The sequence below is a fragment of the Chelonia mydas genome, chromosome 5, assembly GCF_015237465.2.
Source record: "Chelonia mydas isolate rCheMyd1 chromosome 5, rCheMyd1.pri.v2, whole genome shotgun sequence".
NCBI classification, from domain to species: Eukaryota; Metazoa; Chordata; order Testudines; family Cheloniidae; genus Chelonia; species Chelonia mydas.
The window spans coordinates 72,886,666-72,907,680 of record NC_051245.2 but is presented as its reverse complement, the minus strand read 5'-3'; the positions used below and the strand labels follow the sequence as shown (position 1 = coordinate 72,907,680).

The 21,015-nt window shown below is 37.2% G+C and overlaps 1 long non-coding RNA gene across 2 annotated transcripts in view; it reads left to right on the top strand.

Moving 5' to 3' along the window:
* Window positions 1-18,902, top strand: part of LOC122465944 — a 31,236-nt gene extending 12,334 nt beyond the window's left edge. Inside the window, exons 5-6 of one of the 2 annotated variants that reach the window (XR_006291099.1) lie at window positions 17,474-17,551; window positions 17,681-18,902. This is a non-coding gene — a long non-coding RNA (uncharacterized LOC122465944). Of the gene's footprint in view, window positions 1-17,473 lie in introns of both variants that reach the window. The other variant, XR_006291098.1, reaches the window with a different exon arrangement.
* Window positions 18,903-21,015: the final 2,113 nt, after the last annotated feature.

Sequence of the window (21,015 nt, the reverse complement as noted above, 5' to 3'; positions counted from 1 at the left end):
CTTGTTTACTACATACAGGGGCTAATTATTGTGGTGTCTTGCAAGAAGAATGCGTAAAAATTGAGAAAAATCTCAGCTGAGGTCCCTCTTAATAGCACAGTGCAATGCTTCCCACCATGAAGGCAAGCGTTTTGCTACACCAACTAGCAGAAACTCAGCAGTCCTGGAATGGCAATTTGCAGCTATTCATCAGCATGGTACTGCACGCCCACACTTGGCATGGAAAATGTGGTGTGAAACAACAGCAGATGATGGATTATGATGATGGTAAATAACAATGATAATGGCTATTGATTTTTTTTTTTTAGGGACCCTTCTACACATATTTTATGTGGTAAACAGTGACACAACCAGCTGGCATTACTAGATATTGTGAATTAGTACAAGGAAAAAAGGCCCCTTGCTGACATTTATATCACTCTAATCTTTTTGTCCAGGGTAATGGATGTCAAAAAATTGACCTTGTTTCTCAAACAAAAACTGTCCAAATTGAGTTCTTTTCTTAGAAGGAAACAGAAATGCTGTAAAATAAACTTTAGTGAGAAATAGGCAGATGGACTGAAGCTTTCAATCAAGAAAATGTAACCATGTTTTAGGCATATATAGTGTGATGGTAGCTGAATCAGTCTGTCATATAATCACTGCCTAGTACACAAATGGGAAGAAGTCTGCCTAGATTATGGGAAAGCAGATGTTCAGAGAGAAATAACTGAACTTTCCAATCAGTTTAGAGTTCTCTATTTACATACATTTATGTATCACACACAAAATTTGGATCCAAATTCTGTTCTCATGTATATATACACATGTTGTGATGATGTCTAAGGCTGTATTATTTTCACAGTCATCATGGATTGCAGAGGAAATTTTAAATTGATTATTTGCTGTAAAAGATGTGAAATTTAAAATTTCTATCAGATTTCTTGCTTACTGTACATGTGCAGGGAAAAGCCTGAGATGTGAATGCCACTGAGTGAGTGATCTTAGTGCAGGAAACAGGTATAGAGGTTGCCTTGTCTGCTGCCTGCTGGCTGGTTTTTATGCTCTCTCATACTGAGCTTCCAGCCCACTGGTAGACAGAGAGAAAAGGAAATAGAAGCTGAGGAGAAAGGAGACCTAACTTTCCAAAAACAAACAAATAACCCTGTACCATCTTCTTGGGGGGAAGGGAACCCCTGGACCTCTTTCTCTTAAATTGTGTTTTCTTTTCCTGCATGTTTCTGCTCATCTCTGTCGTCTGATGTATAAAGCTGCCTGCTTTTTTTTTTTTTAGCTGCATGATGGGGACTAAACCATTCAGAATTTGTGCAGCCAAACTAACTAACTAACTAAATAAAATAAAATAAAATAAAGCAAGAACCTAAGAGAAACGGGACCCATCCCTTTCACATTCCACAGTCCACTGGAGACAATGACTCCATTAACACTATAAAGCCCCAACAAGCAAAAAAACAAAACACATGAAATTGTTTGCCTTTTTCTGAAGGGACCTACTGAAACATTTCTCGCATTCAACAAGCATTGTTTAATGATAATGGTCACTTCGACACAGATTCAGCAAAGAACTTAAATATGTGCTTAACTTGAACGCGTTTAATCCTATTAAAGTCAGTGGGACTTAGGTATGTGCTTAAATGCTCTGCTGACTCAGGGTCTAAAATGTAATGCTCGCCATTGCAATTTGCCTTTTTGCTCCATGAAAAAGATTTTATTTCCATGAAAAAATACAGTTTTAGCTCCCAATCCCACAAAAGCTTCACTTTAATGTGACTACTGGATTTCAGAGGGATTACTGAAAGTTAAGTGTGTGCATAAACCTTTGTAGTGACATCCATATGATAAACTGCATTTTTCTTATGCTTTTGACCACCTCACCTGCACTCTGTCCACTAATCCATTTGCCTTCTACTATTTCAAAACTTGAGCATCTCCAAACAGCTGCCACTTTATTTGTAATTTACAGAACCTAATTCTTCCTGAAATGTGGAATTTCCTTCCCTAATGTCACTGATCTGTAGTTTGATATGGTTGTATATTCTTGGGCAAGATCTGAAGAAGGGTGGGAGGCTGTGATGGCTATAGAGGTGTCTGCTTGCACCTCCTTAGGCATGGCTATCGGAGAAGTATCTTGTTGCATTTGTTGGGCAGTTTTGAAATCCCATTAAGAGCACCCAACCTCTTGTCCCTATTTTAAAGGAATGCCATAACTGCACTGAAAATGCCTCCAACACCCATATGGGTAAAAAGCAACCAACCAAGCAACAACCGAAATGCTATAGCCACCCAAGCTGCTAAATTCAGTGACATAAGCTTTTGAAAATGTTAGCCTTCAAAACTACAGCCTGATTTCCTTTGTTAAATAGACAAACAAATACCTTGATACAGATGCCATCTTTTTTTCCACCTCCATGGGAGAACAAAGATTTTTGTTTGAAGCTCTACTGGTTGTTTGTTTTTATATATATAAATGGATATGTCAACTTGTCTGAACTCTTTGATGTACAATAATTTCCTTTGAGGTCTTTGGAAAATTGCAAGAGAAATGTATCACTAATTCCAGTTATAACTTACACAGCATTGTTTAAATGAAGAAAACTGGCATACTTTGGGAAAGAGCATAGACCTTTATTTAAATGATTATGTTATGTGGGATACAATAGCAAGATGATTTTCTTACTAAACTACTGATTTATGTCTTGTGATAGGAAATAATTAAAAGTTAAAAAGTACCCATGAATGTATATGTTCCTGAGCTTTGGCTGGAATCCTGACAATTTCCCCCCCTTAAATCTTGGAGAAAAAAGTCAGGAAGCAGAGCCTAAGCATTGAGAGAAGCTGCCTGACATCAGAACTGGTTATTGCTTGGCAGCTGAGAAGGAAACATACATAGGAGGGGGTGTTCATGGTAGTGAAGAGATGGAAAAGAAAAAACATACACTGCATAAATATAAAACCGTAGGAGAAAACAATTGTCCAGCTTCCTGTTCAGACCCTAGAGCATCTCACAGTCTTCAGATCTGGGAAATACATATAGATGTAAATTTGATTTTTTTCCATGTAATTATTTTGTCCCCTCATAAGACATAAAGCAGATGTTCAGTAAGAAAAATCATCTTTTATTGTATCCCATATAAAGTCATCATTATATAAAGTGTTCATGAAACACACACACACACGTGTGTGTGTGCAAGTTAAATGTGTGTGTGTGTGTGAGATATATAAAGCTTTTCAAGAAGAATTTCTTAAGTCTGACCCCAGTCCAGCAAGCTTTATGCTATGTACGTGGGTAGTCCCTTTAAAATCAATGGAACTACTTATGTAAATAGCTGTCTGCAGGATCAGGGCCTAAGTCACCAGATTTTCAGATGTGCTGAGAGCCCCGGGGGCTCCCACTGAAGCCAAAACGATCTCCTAGTGTTCAGGCACATATTTAGGAATCTAATTGTAGGTTCCCATTTTTAAAATCTTGGCTACGTATATTAGAGGTGATACATCTAGCATAAGGTTGCCAGTATTTTCTATTGTAAAACCTTGTTTTCAGATCCTTATGACTTTGCCAGACTTTAACCATTTGCACTAAATATATATAATGTTGAAAAATGTATAAAAAATTTCATTGTAAAGCTGTAGTGCTTCCATACTGTGGATCAAGGACTTGAAATGTGCGAGGGGTACGGTCCCTTGGTGACTGGGATCTCTCTCTCTCTCTTCCCCCCTCCCTTCCCTGTGGAAATCCACCCAAATTTAGCCAAATTATGAGCTTCTGTAAACCTCAGTTCACACATGCTCTCAATAAAGACTTGTTAGAGTTTGGCAGATAATTTTTCCAAAGACACCATTTGCACTGAGGATGCTCCAGCCAGAGGACTTTCCCTGAAAAGGTTTATCCTGGAAGCCGGGGCCTGCTGTGGTGCTGGGCCGAGGAACTGAGAGGAGAAAGACTATTCTCACTGGTCCTTCTGCTGGTGCCAAGGCAATGGAGAAGAGAAGGCGAAAACAGCCTGTATGGAATGCACAGGTATTAGGAGCAGGGTAAAGGGTGAGAATTGGAAAAGGGTTTTGGTGTAGGATGGAGACTAGGACAAGGAACTGAGAGTGGGAGTAAGAGATGAGGACTGGAATAAAGGGGTCTGGGGCAATGTGGGATTGGGACAAGGAGCCAAGGGGCCTGGTGACAGAATGATCTGTAACCATTAGAGAACACTTCCCTCAGAACCTGAAATGAAATCCCAAATTCCTGAGTCTTACCATCCCTTTACTATCAGCAAATAGCTGTGAAATCCACTGGCAAAGTATTTGCCTCATCTTCCTCTAGTGACTGGCCACACAGAGGATGGCAACCTACTATTGCTAACAATTGCTCTGTTAGCTCAAATAGCAGAGCTCTGTGTTTGGCTCTAGATTCAAACCTTACTGATTAATCATGTTGGAGTTAATGACAGGTTTCAGAGTAACAGCCGTGTTAGTCTGTATTCGCAAAAAGAAAAGGAGTACTTGTGGCACCTTAGAGACTAACCAATTTATTTGAGCATGAGCTTTCGTGAGCTACAGCTCACTTCATCGGATGCATCCGATGAAGTGAGCTGTAGCTCACGAAAGCTCATGCTCAAATAAATTGGTTAGTCTCTAAGGTGCCACAAGTACTCCTTTTCTTGTTGGAGTTAATGTGTTTCTATGTGATAGAATTTTTCTTTTTTGTTTGCTTTTTTAAAATCTAGGATATTACACAAAAAAACTGAATGAGGCCGGGTTGCTTTAGAGAAACAATAGCATATGATCATGTAATTAAAGACTGTGTCATAATGCATACGCACAACAGGGGCAAATTATGGTTGCACAAGCAACCTTAATTCTGGCATTTCCTAACTTTCAGGGGCTTGACTTTACAGCTTTATCATGCTCTCTGCTCCATTTTTATGCCCAGTTATATACATATATTTGTAACCTTCAAATCCAACATACTACTATTAAACATATACTTTCCTTATCCCTTTTATTCCCACAGGGTCAAATGAATGGGAATGTCTACTTTTCTACATTGTGCCTTGGGGAAACAACACATAATGAATGAACAGATTAGGTTTTCAGAGTTCAATCATTCACAAAATTAAAAGCAGAGTATTGCCTTATGCTTTGATGTATTTCAGTTGTTTCACATTGCTTCAAGTTGGAACTTTTTTTCTTTTTTGTTATTTTTACAAATCTGCCTGCTGCTAAAACTTTGAAGCAATTCCCAGCTTGTGGTAGAGGAACTGAGATCTGACCATATGCTATAAAAGAGAAATTCTTTCACATTTGGATTTTCAGGAGGGTTTGTAGCTCCTTGAGCCCCATAACCTACCTCACCAATGAATTCCTTTTGGCTGCAGTGGCATCTGTTGGTGAGGGCAGAGCTGATTAACTGCAGGCTTGGCTTCAGTGATGGAAATTAGCCCACAAGCTGCTTCTACGTACAGCAGATGTTTCCTTTCTCTCCCCACCATTATGTTTTTGTACTAGTGGAAACATTTGGATGAGTTAATATAGTCTTTGTTCACACAAATAAATTAAATGCTTTAATCTGGAAATCTACCATTGCCACCCATTAAAGTGCCTACTTGACCACAGGGCCAGGTCCGTTAATCACTAATATCCATAAGCATGGTGACAGTTCCTTCTGACAAAACATAAACAATCAGCTGTACAATAAAAACTTTTTTTCCCTCCAGAAACAACTATCTTTCTCCCAAACTTATTTAGTGAGCACAGTACACTACTTGTCGTCTTTCCTGGCTGTAGATCTCTGTAATGTGTCAATGGTGAAGATTCATGAAAAGAAATGCTTTCTTCTAACACTGGAGCTTTATTACAATAAGGAAAATAATATCGTTAAAGCTATACACATTGTCTCTGTTCCTTGCTGAGTGTCTTCCATAGATTCCTCTTGCCTGGCTTCCAGCCACAGAGTTAAAGAAACAGAACTCCCACCAGTCCATGTGTATCTAATAGAGATAGTTAATATATATATATATACATATCACAAGAAAATTTAAACTAATATAGCTTCATTTAAAATTTCAGTTTTCCATGGGAAGTTTTAATGTGAAAAAATGCAAATGTTTTTGTTTATATGTAAATTGACATTTTGTTTCAGCTTTTGAAACCAGAAATTATTGGTTTTCCACTTTTGAATTTTGAATGTTTGAGTCTCTCCTTTTACTGGGGGTGGCAGGGTGGGGAGAAAATTTACAAAAGGAGCAAAGGAGGCTGGAACTCTGAAAATCCACAAACTAAAAATAGAGAGGAATTTTTAAAAAAGTGGTATGCCATAACCCCACCTTTAGAAATTTAGGCTCTGATCCTGCAAAGATTTAAGCATATGTTTAACTTTAAGTAGGTAATAGTTCTCACACTGGGATATTGCAAGGAAGGGCTAAGGTGTGTAACATATCACTAGATAAGTCAAGGTGTAAGCACAAGTTCTCAGTGGAACTAATCATATGCTTAAAGTTAAGCATGTGTATAAATTTCTAGCATTAGGGATTTACTGATTTTTCATTTGAAGCAACTCTGAGCTCCTTATAGTTATGCATACTAAACACCAACATTTATAAAATATTTTTTCTCCTTATTGCTTATTTTTTTAGGCAGAATGCATTAGATATGTCAGTGCACAGAAAAAAAATCCTCATAATTCTACTTTTGTTTCTAATAAGTTCCATTTTACATGTAAAGTTCTCCATAATTCCAATGGAATTCTTGAGTAAAACTCTGCAACCTATTATTTGTTTAGAGACATCTTGTCAGTTCAAACCCCTTTTCCCTTTATGAAAGAGAAATGCATTTTTCATCTCTGATATGTTTTCAGTAGGAATGAGGAAAGGGAATGTTGTATTTGTGAAAGTATATTATGGAAAGATATTATAAGGGGTTATCTAGTTTTATGTAAACAAATCCCAGTAGCACATCGTCCTATATAATCAAACTATAATAATATAAAGTCCTGTCACCATCATCAACAAAATCAGGTAGTAGCAGGAAAAAATCAGGAATATGTTACAAGTCTGTTTAAAATTTCACCTTTGTATCTCATTCCTTAACATATCTGGGTCAAAACTCAGTAATCACAAAGGAATGTAGCTCTACTGATTTCTGTGGAGTTATATGTCCGTCTGTACTGGGTTAGGATCTGCTCATACACTTTATATTCTTTTTCCTAAAATTTTAGTTAACATGAGGGAGAATTTCTTGGTTCTGTACTGACACAATAAGATGGAGAAATTCATACAATATTTTAGGGAGATAGTTAATGTGTTTGTGTTCTTCTGCCCTCTTCTGAATAGAATCACAATAGCTGTTCTGTTTTCCATAGTTCACATAGTTACTAGTCCCTATTTTACTACTAGCTAACTTTAGATCAAGTAGTAAGGATCTAGTTGCTAGCTCCTAGTATCTCTAATGAGCTGCCCATAATATAAGTGAGGCACTGCATTCTCCACTAGCTTCAACTTCTGGGTGATCTCATGTGTAGACCCACACAGAGGAGATCACACTAGTCTAGTCTTTCATCAACAAAGGCATAAATAACTGCAGCAAAGGCCATATCAGAGAGAAATGGTCATTTTTCTTTTGCCATGTGCATATGATCATCTCATAGCCACAGATGCTACCGGCGCATCTAGGATTAGCAGAGACATTTATAAGACCCCTAAATTATGAAACTTCATTACAAAAGGTAGCCATACTTCCTCAATCAGGAGTCTAGATAAAACCTTCACCAAGTCATCCAGATGATTCCCTCCCGACCTATCATCACTACTTCCTCCTTCTCTGGTTTGAGCCTCAGCCAGCTGTCCCTTAGTCAAGTCCATTTCATGTAAGCACTAGCAGCAGCAGCAATGATGATGGCATAGAACTAAGTATCATCAGCATACTGATGACATCACAGCCCAGGTCGCCTTCCAGCACATCTCCTTAAGACCTTCACATACATGTTGAACAGAAGCAGTAGCAAGATGCAACAGTGTAGGAACCCCCATAAGAGAGACTCTGTGAAGAGTAAGAATTGCCCAAATATACCCCGTGGGTTCCTCTCCATTAAAATGAGCCATGTTATTCAGCAATGACTCCCTCCATCCATCTCATCTGAGTCGTACAGATGTCGCAACAACAGCTTATAGTCAAAAGTATTAAATGTAGCCAATGCATGTAAATAAACTGAGCATACATAATTGTGAAAATGATCAAGTGTTTAAGTGCCTGTTTTAACTGGTATATTGGCATCATTCAATTTCTTTCGGCAGCCATATTTTCGAGGTAAATTGCATAAACATGTGAACACAGTGAAATAAAAAAAGATAGAAGACTCCCTACCAATTCTACCATCAATAGATATCATTATGCAATGCCCTCAGCCACAACCTTTTTGAACATATATTTTCATCGTGATACTCCAAGTTCTTCTTAATTTTTTAAATTTGATTAATGTACACAGGAAAGCGAAGCATGGCTGCAACTTTTGATTTTAAGGAAAACACTTTTTAAAAAAACAGCCAAAAAGCCTCAGTTTAAAAAGCATATTGACTGTGGCAAAAGGGGTTTAAGAGACTTTTTTCTTAAATTCAGCTAGGATTAGAACCCAAGATTTTTGTGGCTCCCAAACCATTTTTTTCTGAAAAATAAGGTAAAATTTTCTAAAGTGCCTAAATGATTTAGGAGCTGAAGTCCAATTTTTGAAATGACGCAGCCAAATGTTCAAAGGTATTCAGGTGTGTAAAGATGTAGATAGTGCTGAGTGGGATTTTCAAAAGGATCTAAGCAGGCTAGGTACCTAACTCTCATTGAAATCGTTGCCTCTCTCCCCAGGCCATCCTGCCACATCTGCTGCTAGCCAGGGCACTTAGCACAGAGCCCTTTCATTATAAAAGAGTGGGAGCAGGCGGCTGGGGTTTCTCTGTGAGGACTCTGAGACTCTGGAACTTGCATTCCCCTTTCACCCCACAGTCAGGAATAGCTCAAATTTGGTGACCTTCTGGGCATTCTGCAAAAGGCACCTTTTGCCTGCATTTTGAAGAAGACTGAGGGTACGCTGCCTAGACAATAAAGGAACAGAAAGGAGTGTTTGTAGGTGACTGGCTGAGCTCCAGCTGAATTGTTTTAATACTGCAATAACTGGAAGTGCTTTGCCAATGTACATCAGGGTTTCTTGAGCTTTGGATAGGTGTTTTTAATAATAATAATTAATACATAAAATAAATATGTACATGAAAATTTAATTAAGGTTAAAATGTTTAATTAATTAACTTTTTAAAATAACAGTGTGTATTTAAAAATAACAGTATAGTATTGTGTATAATATTGTATTGATAGATCTTCTAAGAATAGAAAAGGACACAGTACCCATGCTGAGTCTTTAAGATCTGTAAGCAGCAGTTGATACCATTGACTGTAGTGGTCCCTAGCAGGGATGGATGGAGGTTCTTTGAAATGACTCAATTATTTTTAATATGATAGGAACTAGAGGGTAATTATAGGTAGTTGCACATCTATCCCCAAGGCAGCTCTTGAGCTCAGTATAATGGAGTTTTATGCTCACGAGCAATGAGGCCATTTAGGGTGATGGTTAAAAAGAGATTTGAGATGTGCTGTTTTTGGTATGCAGTTGATACCTAACTTTATGCTTCCATTTCATGTGACTTGGCCAATACAGTTGGGTAGGATTACACAGTGCATGTTGGCAACCTAGATTTAGGCAAGGGCTAGCCGGAAACTGAAATAATGTTGGTAGGTAAGGAATGAAGCCAGAGGAGGTGGCAAGAATTGTCAACATCCTTGTCTGCGGGAGTGCTGCTGCCAATTGTGACACAGGTTTGAAGGGGTCTTATTGTACCCAAAGCTTATTGTACCCAAAGCTGCTACTGGATGCTTAGATTACCAGTGGTAGTTAAAAGTAGGGCTGTCAAGCGATTCAAAAAATTAATCGTGATTAATCATGCTGTTCAACAATACTAGAATACCATCTATTTAAATATTTTTGGATGCTTTCTACATTTTCAAATATATTGATTTCAATTAAAACACAAAATACAAAGCATACAGTGCCCACTTTATATTTATTTTTATTACAAATATTTGCACTGTAAAAAACAAAAGATTCAATTCACCAAATACAAGTATTGTAGTGCAGTCTCTATATAATGAAAGTTGAACTTACAAATGTAGAATTGTGTACAAAAATAACTGCATTCAAAAATAAAACAATGTAAAACTTTAGAACCTACAAGTCCGCTCAGTCCTACTTCAGCCAATCGCTCAGAAAAAACAAGTTTGGTTATAATTTGCAGGAGATCATGCTGCCCATGTCTTGTTTACAATGTCACCTGAAAGTAAGAACAGGTGTTTGCATGGCACTGTTGTAGCCGGCATCACAAGATATTTACGTGCCAGGTGTGCTAAAGATTCATATGTCCCTTCATGCTTCAACCACCCTTCCAAAATACACGCGTCCATGCTGATGATGGGTTCTGCTCGATAATGATAGAAAGCAGAGTGGACCGATGCACAGAGGCGGCCCTAGACTAGCTGCCAGCAACTGACACCTAGGCAAACCATGCAATCAGTGCCCCTCACACCCAAACTGGCAGATCTAGGCTGAGGTTTTTGGTAAACTGGGAAACATTTTGCCCCTTTTTTCCTTTTAATGTTTTTTAAGCATTTTTTTTTAAACAGAGGCTTAATTATTCGGCTTGTCCGTCCATCAATCTGTGCAACCAATGTTTCTGAGATCAGATAAAATAGAGACACAACATTTTCAGAATAGATTTGTACACGACAGCTAGATGATATTTCAGTCCGATTTCAAATAAAAATGCATTAAAAATGTTAATTATAATTTTTATTATTACAAATCCCAAATCATCCATTACGCTATCCTGCTTTAACTGCCATTACCACCATATCCAATATAGAAAGAAATAAGAAAACTCTTCAATGAACTTTAACCTGTGTTTACAAAACACTCTGAATAAAAAACACTCTGTGCCCTTAAAACATGACTTTTCTTGCTTTAAGTTTTGAAAATTCAGGCACTAGTTCTTTTAGATCCAGTTTTCCAGCTATTTTATGGTCTACTGACATTGTGGCAAGTCCAACAAGTCTCTCTTGCACCATTGTTGAGCGCAGATATGTTTTTATCAATTTTAACTTTGAGACGCTATGTTCCCCCACTAGCTACGGAAACTGGCAAAGTTAAAAGAACGTGTAGAGCTATAAAAATGTTTGGAAAACTGTCTTTTGAGTTTATTTTTACTGACAAACTCCAGTACTTCTTCAGGAGTGGAATGTTTCTTAAGTCATCTTGAAAAAGCCTGAAGCTCACTACACAAATCTGTAGCATCAATGTCTTTTGAATTGTCATGAGTCAATGCCGAGTCCAGTTTTATACAAAATTCTCTTATCTGTTTTGCTGTTTTCTTTTGCAAGCTGTGGATATCATATAGAAAGCCAAATACTGACTCTAGCTGCTGCATCTGTTGAAATCTTTCATCAACTGAGTGAATAGCAGTATCAAGGACTGCGAAGTAGAAATTCACTTTGAACCTTTGTTTTGGGTTCTGAATGGGTGTGTCTCGTCCTTCGTACGAAAACTGCTGTTTCTTTTGCTGAATGCGAACTGGCTCCAGCTCAAATTCTGTCAGAAAGTCTATTTCTTCAGCAAGCTCAAGAGAATCTACCAGTGTTCTTTCGAACCCTTCATCACTTCTGAATTCCTCCAGAATATTTTTAGTTTGCTACAGTTTTTGAATAGCAGACTGTATGTTCAAGTTCTTTTCCTGAAGCTGCTTACTATTTAGGTTAATCTCGAAAAGGACCACAAAATGAGTGAAGTCACAAATTAGAACTTGGAAAGGCCATTTGCAAGAGCCTTTGCATCTGAAGTGCTGTATTGCCAGATGATCCAGTAAAGGTAGTATCATCAGAAATTTCAATTAGGGCATCATAAATGTTTCCAAATTCATAGCAAAGAGGTTTCAAAGCATCAATGTGACTTTCCCATCTTGTCTGACTAAGTGGTTTCACAGTTAGAGAATTCACATGCCGAGTCAGAATCTCCCAATGACATGTTGAGCCTGAGAAAAACACATAAACACGTTGCCCCAGGTCAAAGAAACTGCTTGCCTCCAAACAGCATCATTGACAACCAAATTCAGAGAATGAGCACTGCAAGGAACGCAAAAGGATTGATTTCCATCTTTCTCCTTTGCACACCATTGTCTTTACCCTTCATATTACTCCCATTATCATAGCCTTGGCCATGTAAGTTTTCAACAGATAATGACATTGTTTCAGGCTCTTATAGAATAGAATGAGTCATAAATGCTCCAGTCGTCTCCTTCAGTGGTATGAAACCCAAAAAATGTTCCTTTATGAGAACATAAACATTATCTTCATCTGCAGACTTTTCCATATCCACAAAACAAATGATAGTTGTCATTTGTTCAACATGACTCACATCTGGTGTACAGTCCAGTATTATTGAAAAGTATTTTGCAGAATGGGCAGCTCTACAATTTTCTTTTTAAAGACATTTGCTAGGATTTGAATCAGTTCATTCTGCATATTTTTTCCTAAGTAATGAACCTGTGTTTCATGATCAGTTATTTTACATAGATGCTCGTTCATGACTGGATCAAATAAAGCTAAGTATTCAACAAATTTTTAAAAGTTTCCATTACCTGGAGTGTATAATTTTTCATTTCTACTGTGGCCATGGAATGCTACATTTTGCCCACCGAGAACTCTCACTCAAGCAATCAGATGCTCCAATATTTGTTGCCAATATTCTTTTTCCTTGATCACACGTAAATTTTCTTCATTAATAGTTTTTCCTTTTTTAATCCTAATTCAAGTTCTTTCCAATTTTGAAAACATTCCAAATGTTCTGTACTTCTTTCATGTGAAGAAAGAATTGAAGATATGTTTTTCCAGTCCTTTGAACTGTTTTCAGTAAGTGATGTACCAATTGTTTGATTTCTAAACAACTTGCAGCAAAAGCAAAACACAGAGTCCTTTGACACTGAATATTGTAAGCAGTTTTGATGAATTTCTTCCCCATTAATGAGTTTCCTCTTGTAATGCTGAGCAGAGAATTTTCTTTTATTTCCATCCTTAGGGAAGGGAAATTCATGAACTTATTCAGGTCCATGTTCCACGAGAATTTGCCGCACACTGTCATCACATCTGGGCCATGAAGCTGGGTCCCCATACTGTAACTTGTTTGTAACTTCCTCATCCTTTCTTCCTTCTACTTCATTTACTTCAATTTCTGCATGTCTCTCTCTGAAGGTGAATATATTTTCTCCACTTCCATATCAGCCTGATGCTGTGAGCTGCCTTCATCTAGAAATCAGTTTCCATCATCTTGAGTTTCCAAACTGCTTCTATGCGGATGTGAGCTAACCTATCCAAGTAAAATTCCTTCATCTGGATGCTGTGAACTGCTTCCATCTTTATTTGGATTAAAGAGAAGATATTTCAGGAAGGATACCTGCTGTTTTGCTTGGTCCTTTTCCTTCTCAGCCTTTCTTTTACGATACTCAGCTCCTGAGGGTTTTCTTTTTCCTCTTTCTGCCATGGGGCATTTGAATATTGTTATGTACTAACTGTGGTCCCGATTGCAAGCATTTTAGCATTAAGGATGGCTGACACACCACATGGTTGGCGATTTAAACCACATTGCAGCCATCCCAACACATCTTTTCACTGCTTAAAGGTTCAATGATTAGTAACATACACTCACTTACCTATCAAAACAGTTAGTTACAGCGTTTACTCAGAAACAAAATGACTTTTTTCGATGTTATAACCCGACACCAGTTGTTTGGAAAGTAATCCACTTCCTCACAGTTACCCTCTTGGAGTGTGATGTCATCACTTTTGTAGTGTATTAAGCATTAATGTTGTTACTTTTCCTTTATGGACCTTATTTATTACATGTGAACTAGTTATAACAAAGAAAAGTTAATAATTATGCAGCCCAATAAAAACACTAAGGTTTAAAGATACTTACATTTTGGATTTATAATGCTAAAAGATGTTATTCTTTATTCTTTGGCACCAAGAAATACAATTTTCCACAGTATTCGCTCAGTTCTTAACCATCTACCTGCACAGTGTGTTAAAATGACCATTTGACATGTATCAACTCGCAATATCTTTGCTCTACATGAATTTTCATCTGTGCAACATTGATGTATATTCAAGTTAGGTGTCACTAACATTGCAGCTCTTGCTGCTGGCCGATGTGTTTCATTGTGGCTGAGTTATTGCTTATCGAAATTGCAGAGTGGGTCATCTTGACCCTACGTCACAAATTGAAATTTTTTTTGCTAAAATATTATTTATTTTTTCAGTAAATAAAATATTTGACATATTAATAAATTCTCAGAAATGTAGAAAAATGAATTATAATTCATATTTCCTCCGTACGCACACAGGAATTGAAATAGTGACATATTTGTTATTTTATTTGTATTTTTTTCAGCTTTTTCATTTTTTTTAATTTGATTTTTTCCCCTTGAATTTGGCACCCCATTTAAGTTGGCACCCTAGGCACCCACCTAGTTCGCCTATATGGATGGGCTGCCCCTGCTGACGCGTGTTCATTTTCATCATCTGAGTCAGTTGCCACCAGCGGAAAGTTGATTTTCTTTTTTGGTGGTTCAGGTTCTGTAGTTTCCGCATCGGAGTGTTGCTCTTTTAAGACTTCTGAAAGCATTTTCCACCCCTTGTCCCTCTCAGATTTTGAAAGGCACTCAGATTCTTAAACCTTGGGTCAAGTTGGGTCACATTGGTACCTTCTTTGCATTTTGTCAAATCTGCTGTGAAAGTGTTCTTAAAACAAACACGTGCTGTGTCATCATCCGAGACTGCTATAACATGAAATTTATGTCAGAATGCGGGTAAAACAGAACAGGAGACATACAATTCTCCCCCAAGGAGTTCAGTCACAAATGTAACAAACGCATTATTTTTTATCTAGCATCGTCAGCATGGAAGCATGTCCTGTGGAATGGTGGCCGAAGCATGAAGTGTCATCTGAATGTTTAGCATATCTGGTATGTAAATACCTTGCAACACTCACTACAAAAGTGCCATGCGAATGCCTGTTCTCACTTTCAGGTGACATTGTAAATAAGCAGTCAGCAATATCTCCCGTAAATGTAAACAAACTTGTTTGTCTTAGCAATTGGTTGAACAAGAAGTAGGACTGAGTAGACTTGTAGGCTCTAAAATTGTACATTGTTTTGGTTTTGAGTGCAGTTATGTAACAAAAAAAAATCTACATTTGTAAATTACACTTTCAGGATAAAGAGATTACACTGCAATACTTGTACGAGGTAAATTAAACAATACTATTTATTTTATCATTTTACAGTGCAAATATTTGTAATAAAAATAATAATATAAAGTACACTTTGTATTGTGTTGTAATAGAAATCAATATATTTGAAAATGTAGAAAAAACATCCAAAAATATTAAATACATTTCAATTGGTATTCTATTGTTTAACAGTGCGATTAATCACGATTAATTTTTTTAATTGCAGTTAAATTTTTTGAATTAATCATGTGAGTTAACTGCGATTAATCAACAGCCCTAGTTAAAAGCATATTTACAGCTACATTAGGTGAGATAAAAGCTATTAGAAAGTTTTCATACAATTTTTTAAAAATAAATATACCAAGCTTTTTTCAAAATTGGGTATTTTTATGAATTTTTTTGTTTGTTTTCTCAATTTTTTTTTAAACTGGAAACAAAAAAAAAGTTTTTCAGGTTATTTTTTTATTTGTTTTTCAATTTTTTCACTGTTTTCCCCTTCCTCTTTTCTTCACTGGGGAAAAAGCAGAACAGGAAAATTTTAATTGTTTCAAACTGAAACTTTTCCAAATTGAACATTTTCTATATCAATTATAGTTTTCATGAAAACATTTCAATCAATAAAATAAGATCCGTTTAGAAACTTGTGGAATGAAAATGATTTTGAAATTTTTGAGATGTTTTGGGAATTGTTTTTCCATTTTGCAGTTAGTTCTATGTTTCTTCTGAACCTGGATCTCACTATACTTATGCATACATATGTATAGAGATGAATGCGAAAGAGAGAAAATTTTACAACCTGGATAAAATGGATGTGTGAGATATTTTGGTACATTTTCTCAATACTTACTCCTCTAGGTTGTGCTAGAGCTGCTATAAGGGGCAGGAAGGGATATTGAATAAGTCACAGTTATATTTCCTCGTTAGCCTTGTTAGTTTAGTGAGGGGATATGGAAGACATATTTCACTTGCTTAACTTTCTAGACTTAGTAGATGAGAAGTGTCCATGTCTCCCTTTGGCTTGTAGTGTCCCGTTGATATTGTTATTTGGAAAATGCTTAACACTGACTTTGTAAGTATTGCAGTAACATAGTCAACTAAAATTACATTTAAAAATAGCAAATTTACTTCCTGTATTAACTCACTAAGCAGCTAATAATTCAGAACCTCTGTTATAGAATTCTTTAAAAATACCATTTGTGTGATTTTCCTCTCACTATTTGTAATGTTTTATCTATTAACCTAAAATATATAATATAATTTTATACATATTTCTACATGTATTAGTGCTAAGTAGTGTAGAGGGGATCTAAAAGTCATTGTCCCAGCTAAGGGAGGACCCCAAGCCACAGGCATAGCTGGAAGGGTGTCTTCCAAGGGCCCCCTTGCAAGCCCTGGCATAAGTTCATGCCAACGGAGGGAGCAGGACTACACCATACAGCCCTGTAGACATTCTGGGCAGCATTGTGGACCATAGAGGCAAAGCACAAAATCTCACCTACAGTATTTTAAATTTTCCTGGTCAGGGAATGTTATAGAAAAAGTCATACTAATTTCATTAAAATCTCACCAAAAAGCCTGAAAGCTTTCTTTCTTTTCTTTTCTTTTCTTTTCTTTTCTTTTCTTTTCTCAGAAGATTATGGGGGGGGAGGGGGAAGAAATCATTTATGTTTTAACAAAGTATTATATAGTCTCAGAGATTCACTAAATCTCCCAACTTCACTATAAAATCTATTGAGTTTAACATTAGTTTTTAAACTTGTTTGCGAATGAACTGTATTCAGACACTGTGTCTAGGACCATACCATGATTTTGCTCAAGTACACACCTAAGATAGTGAATAGTGTTTTTTTTTTAACCTGGTTAATAACACATATATATCCATTCACATTGACCAGGCCAAACTGGTTCAATCACAACTACATTTAACTAGCCATTGTTAAACTCTGTATTGGCAGTGTAGAATGGGTATCACATTACCTTTTCATGTCCATACATGTTTGATACTTGGCTGGAAATTGAAATTCATGTAGATTCCTGAAGTAGCAAATGAATTAAGCAATGTGCTCTGCAAATCTTTTTCTGCTCTTTTATAATCTTAGTTTTAAATTTTAGATCAAGACAGCAGCGCTGAGGATAAGAACAATGTGTATCACCAGAGGGGAAAATAATCAGAAAAAGGAATAAGATCAAGTAAGTGAAGCCTCCTCTTTCTCTTCATCATGGGGCTGCTACTTTCTCTCCACATACAAGAGAACACTGTGTTTCTTGTAATATCTCACCTAGATTCATTCTACCAAAATTCAGTTTGCTTATTTCCAGGACACACTAGAGTCAATAACATACCAGGATGTTTTACATTGTACACTACATTTGTAGCAGAAGAGAGATGGTGAACAGACAAAATTGCTTCTCAGAGTTTCCAGTTTTTTCTGGTGAATGCTTCTGAAAACAGAAGAGGCTCTTAAGCCTGACAAGACATTTAGTGTAAACAATTTGCATCCTATATCCCTCTAAGAAAAGGCGGAAGACAGAAAAGCTCCAACAGATAATGTCACAGGCAAGGTTGTTGATGATACTGAACTGGAAGACTCATTAACTAATAAAGGACAATGTAAAATGTAATCTGATTCAGAATGACTGGAATTGTTTAAGTACCTGACTAATAGAGTGCAAATGGAGTTCACTGCAGATTCAAATATTAGTAAATTCTGAAGTAAAGAGCCACAAGATATGAGATAAATAGTAAGGCAGGGTAATAAACTGACAAGAAAATAGATTTGAAAGAAATTGGAGGAAAATGTTGTATTAAAAGTCATCAGATTGTCAGCTGCAATGAAGAAAGCAGTCAGAAATATTGCTAGAGGAATACACAGAAGGACGAGATTTAAAGAAACACTATAAAGAGCAGTATACATCACTGTTCACCACAGATATAATAGTCTGGCATGATAGCAAGTCTCCTTAAGTTACTTTATAAGAAAAGATTAAGAAAGTTGAACTTATTCTCACTGGAGGAAAGGAGAGTTCATAATGACCTAATTTAGAGATTTTTAAATTGTAAAAGGGATTGATAAAATTGATCCACACAGTGCTGAACTGTTATAGCCTTACATTCAAGAAGTTTGCAATCAGCTCTCTGTGGAGAAACAAATCAATAGAATCTCTCCTACCTGCCAAACTCCTCTTTATGTCAAAGAGGTTCATTCTGAACAGCCGATTGTTTAAGTAACTTAATCAGTTCTTTGGGGTTTTTTTCTGTGCACACATGGAAGGTGTACCTATCACAGGGATGCAGAAGAAGGGGAGGGGACATGGCTTCAGTTGACAAAATCAATTATCTTTAAATCGCTAGTCTGAACATTTATCTTCAATGTAGTATATAACATAGTAAACTAGTATGTTCCTAGGAAAAGTAAATGTAAAGCAATGGAGTTACCCAGGTGCTACTCTATTGACACCAACGGAGTTACTTCTAACTTACATCAGTGTAAGTGAGAGACGAATTGGGTCCATAAGGACCTGGACCACTTTGTACAGTCATTTATTCCCATGCAAAATGAGTATAAAATGCTTCCTGATCTGAATGGTTACACCAACTTCAGTCTCTCTTTGCACTGGTGGAAATGACTATAGAAAGTGCAGGGCAAGAGAGAATCAGGGCCCTTAATCACAAGCACTGGATTTAGCTTTCAGCTGCAGAACTGTATTAGCTTTATAATTCTCCCCTCTCCCCAAAGCTCCCCCCTGCTCCCCAATGACATAGAAAAATACAAGTTTAAAATAGACTTTTAAATTTTTGGAGAAAATACTGAAATTGTATGATGTATATAACATGCACTAACAACATTATGTCCTTGTCTCTTGAGAAAGAAAGTAAAAAAATTCCTGCACATATTCTTACATTTTCTGGTATAATTTCTCTTGAAGATTACAACTAAGGGACTTCAGTCTCTTGGATTTTGATTAGAATGAAGTCATAAATTGTAAATGAACAAAGATTGTCCATACTCAACTGTTTTATACAAGTTGGAAACTAATTTCAGTTTGCTCACCCTTTTCCTAGGTTGCCCAAGTTGGTATTGTTTGAAAATTGGTTGCAGTCTGTTAAGTAGTCCTGATAAAATAGCAAAGAACTAGAACAGAGTGAAGACAAGACTAGCAGTTCAATGGGCCAAGTGCATCTACAATATGGTGAACAGAATCACACTTAGTATGAGTTTGTCTGCACTACCATATGCACTACCTATATGACTGGAATAAAAAAAGATTCATCTCCTTAGGGGAAGATAGTTTCCTACAGCCAAATGGATTAGGTCCTTTACATCAAGAATTATTCAGAATCAGGGTTCTATTTGTGGTTTGTTTCGTTTTCCATTTGGTTGTAGTGTCTTTTTTCTGGGCTGCATAATGGTCAGTTACTCAAGAGGCTACTTTCTGATGGGTGATTGGAAGGAATATGGTGGCCACGGCATTCCCAATTTCAGTCCTGAATGGATTCCTATATATAGCAATCTCCATATACTGATCAGAATAAACTATCCAGGTTAGATTGGGTAACACTTTTAATACCATTCCATCAAATATAATTTCTAGTTCAGGAAGCTTTCCAACACCAGTGCTAGCCATTGCTTTTCTCTACAATGCAGTAAGTTGGGATGCACCAATTTTTATTGCTCTTCCTCTGGATGAATAGAAAATGGTAGGAAGCATTGAGGTTTCATCCATAAATATGCAGATAAAGCCATTAAGTAGCATTGAATCACTGAATTATAAATCAACTCAGTTAAGAGTCAGAGAAATAAATACAAACCCCAGCTAGAGTTTGCCAGCTCCTGGAACTTTGGCCTGAGCCTGTAGGGAGTCCTGCCATATGGACTACAACAATAATGACTGCCAGAGACTTCTGACATAATTTTGCAGCAATCTTTGAGCCAGGGGTGGGGACAGAATGGACTAGAAACCTTTGCTGATGCCAATAGGGAGGCTTCTGCAGATGGTGATATGGACAAGCAGTTTGCTGGGCCAGTGCTGCTCAACACCTCAATGAGAGGGGACAGCCTGACTCAGAGACAGAGACTAGGTTTAGTTTCAGGTTTGAGCTTTGGAGCTGTGAGAGAAGCAGAAAAGCTCAGTGAATCTTTTGTTAAGTTCCCTTCCATCCCCACAGTGGGACTCTTTGAACTGGTGGGGGACCTAGTGTATGGGTCAGGCAATACCAGTCCTGCAGAGTGACAGAGCTCCAACCTGGCTCTGGCTACCGAGAGCTAGCTGAGACCTCCATGGGACTCTGGACCAGGGAACCAGGATAGTACCATGCCCCCTCCAGGTAAAAAGACACAGTAAAGTAACCCCTCTTGTTAAGCAGGCTAATGTTTGCAGCACTCCTCTCTGGCCTCATGAATTTGTAATTTTATGTGTGTTGATTATATTTCTACTTGTCTCAAACAGAAAGGTCAGTCAAGATGCACTATTTCATTACCTTTAGAAATACATTGCTCAACATTCTCATACTTGTGGTGGAATAACATATGGAGAGCCTAGGGCTAAGCCAACCTGATTACAGAATGAGCCCCACCTGAGAGGGATTTGGCAATTCCCCATAAAGAGCAGAAGATGGGTGCAATAAAGAGGAAGAACCAGGCTTAAGTGATGAT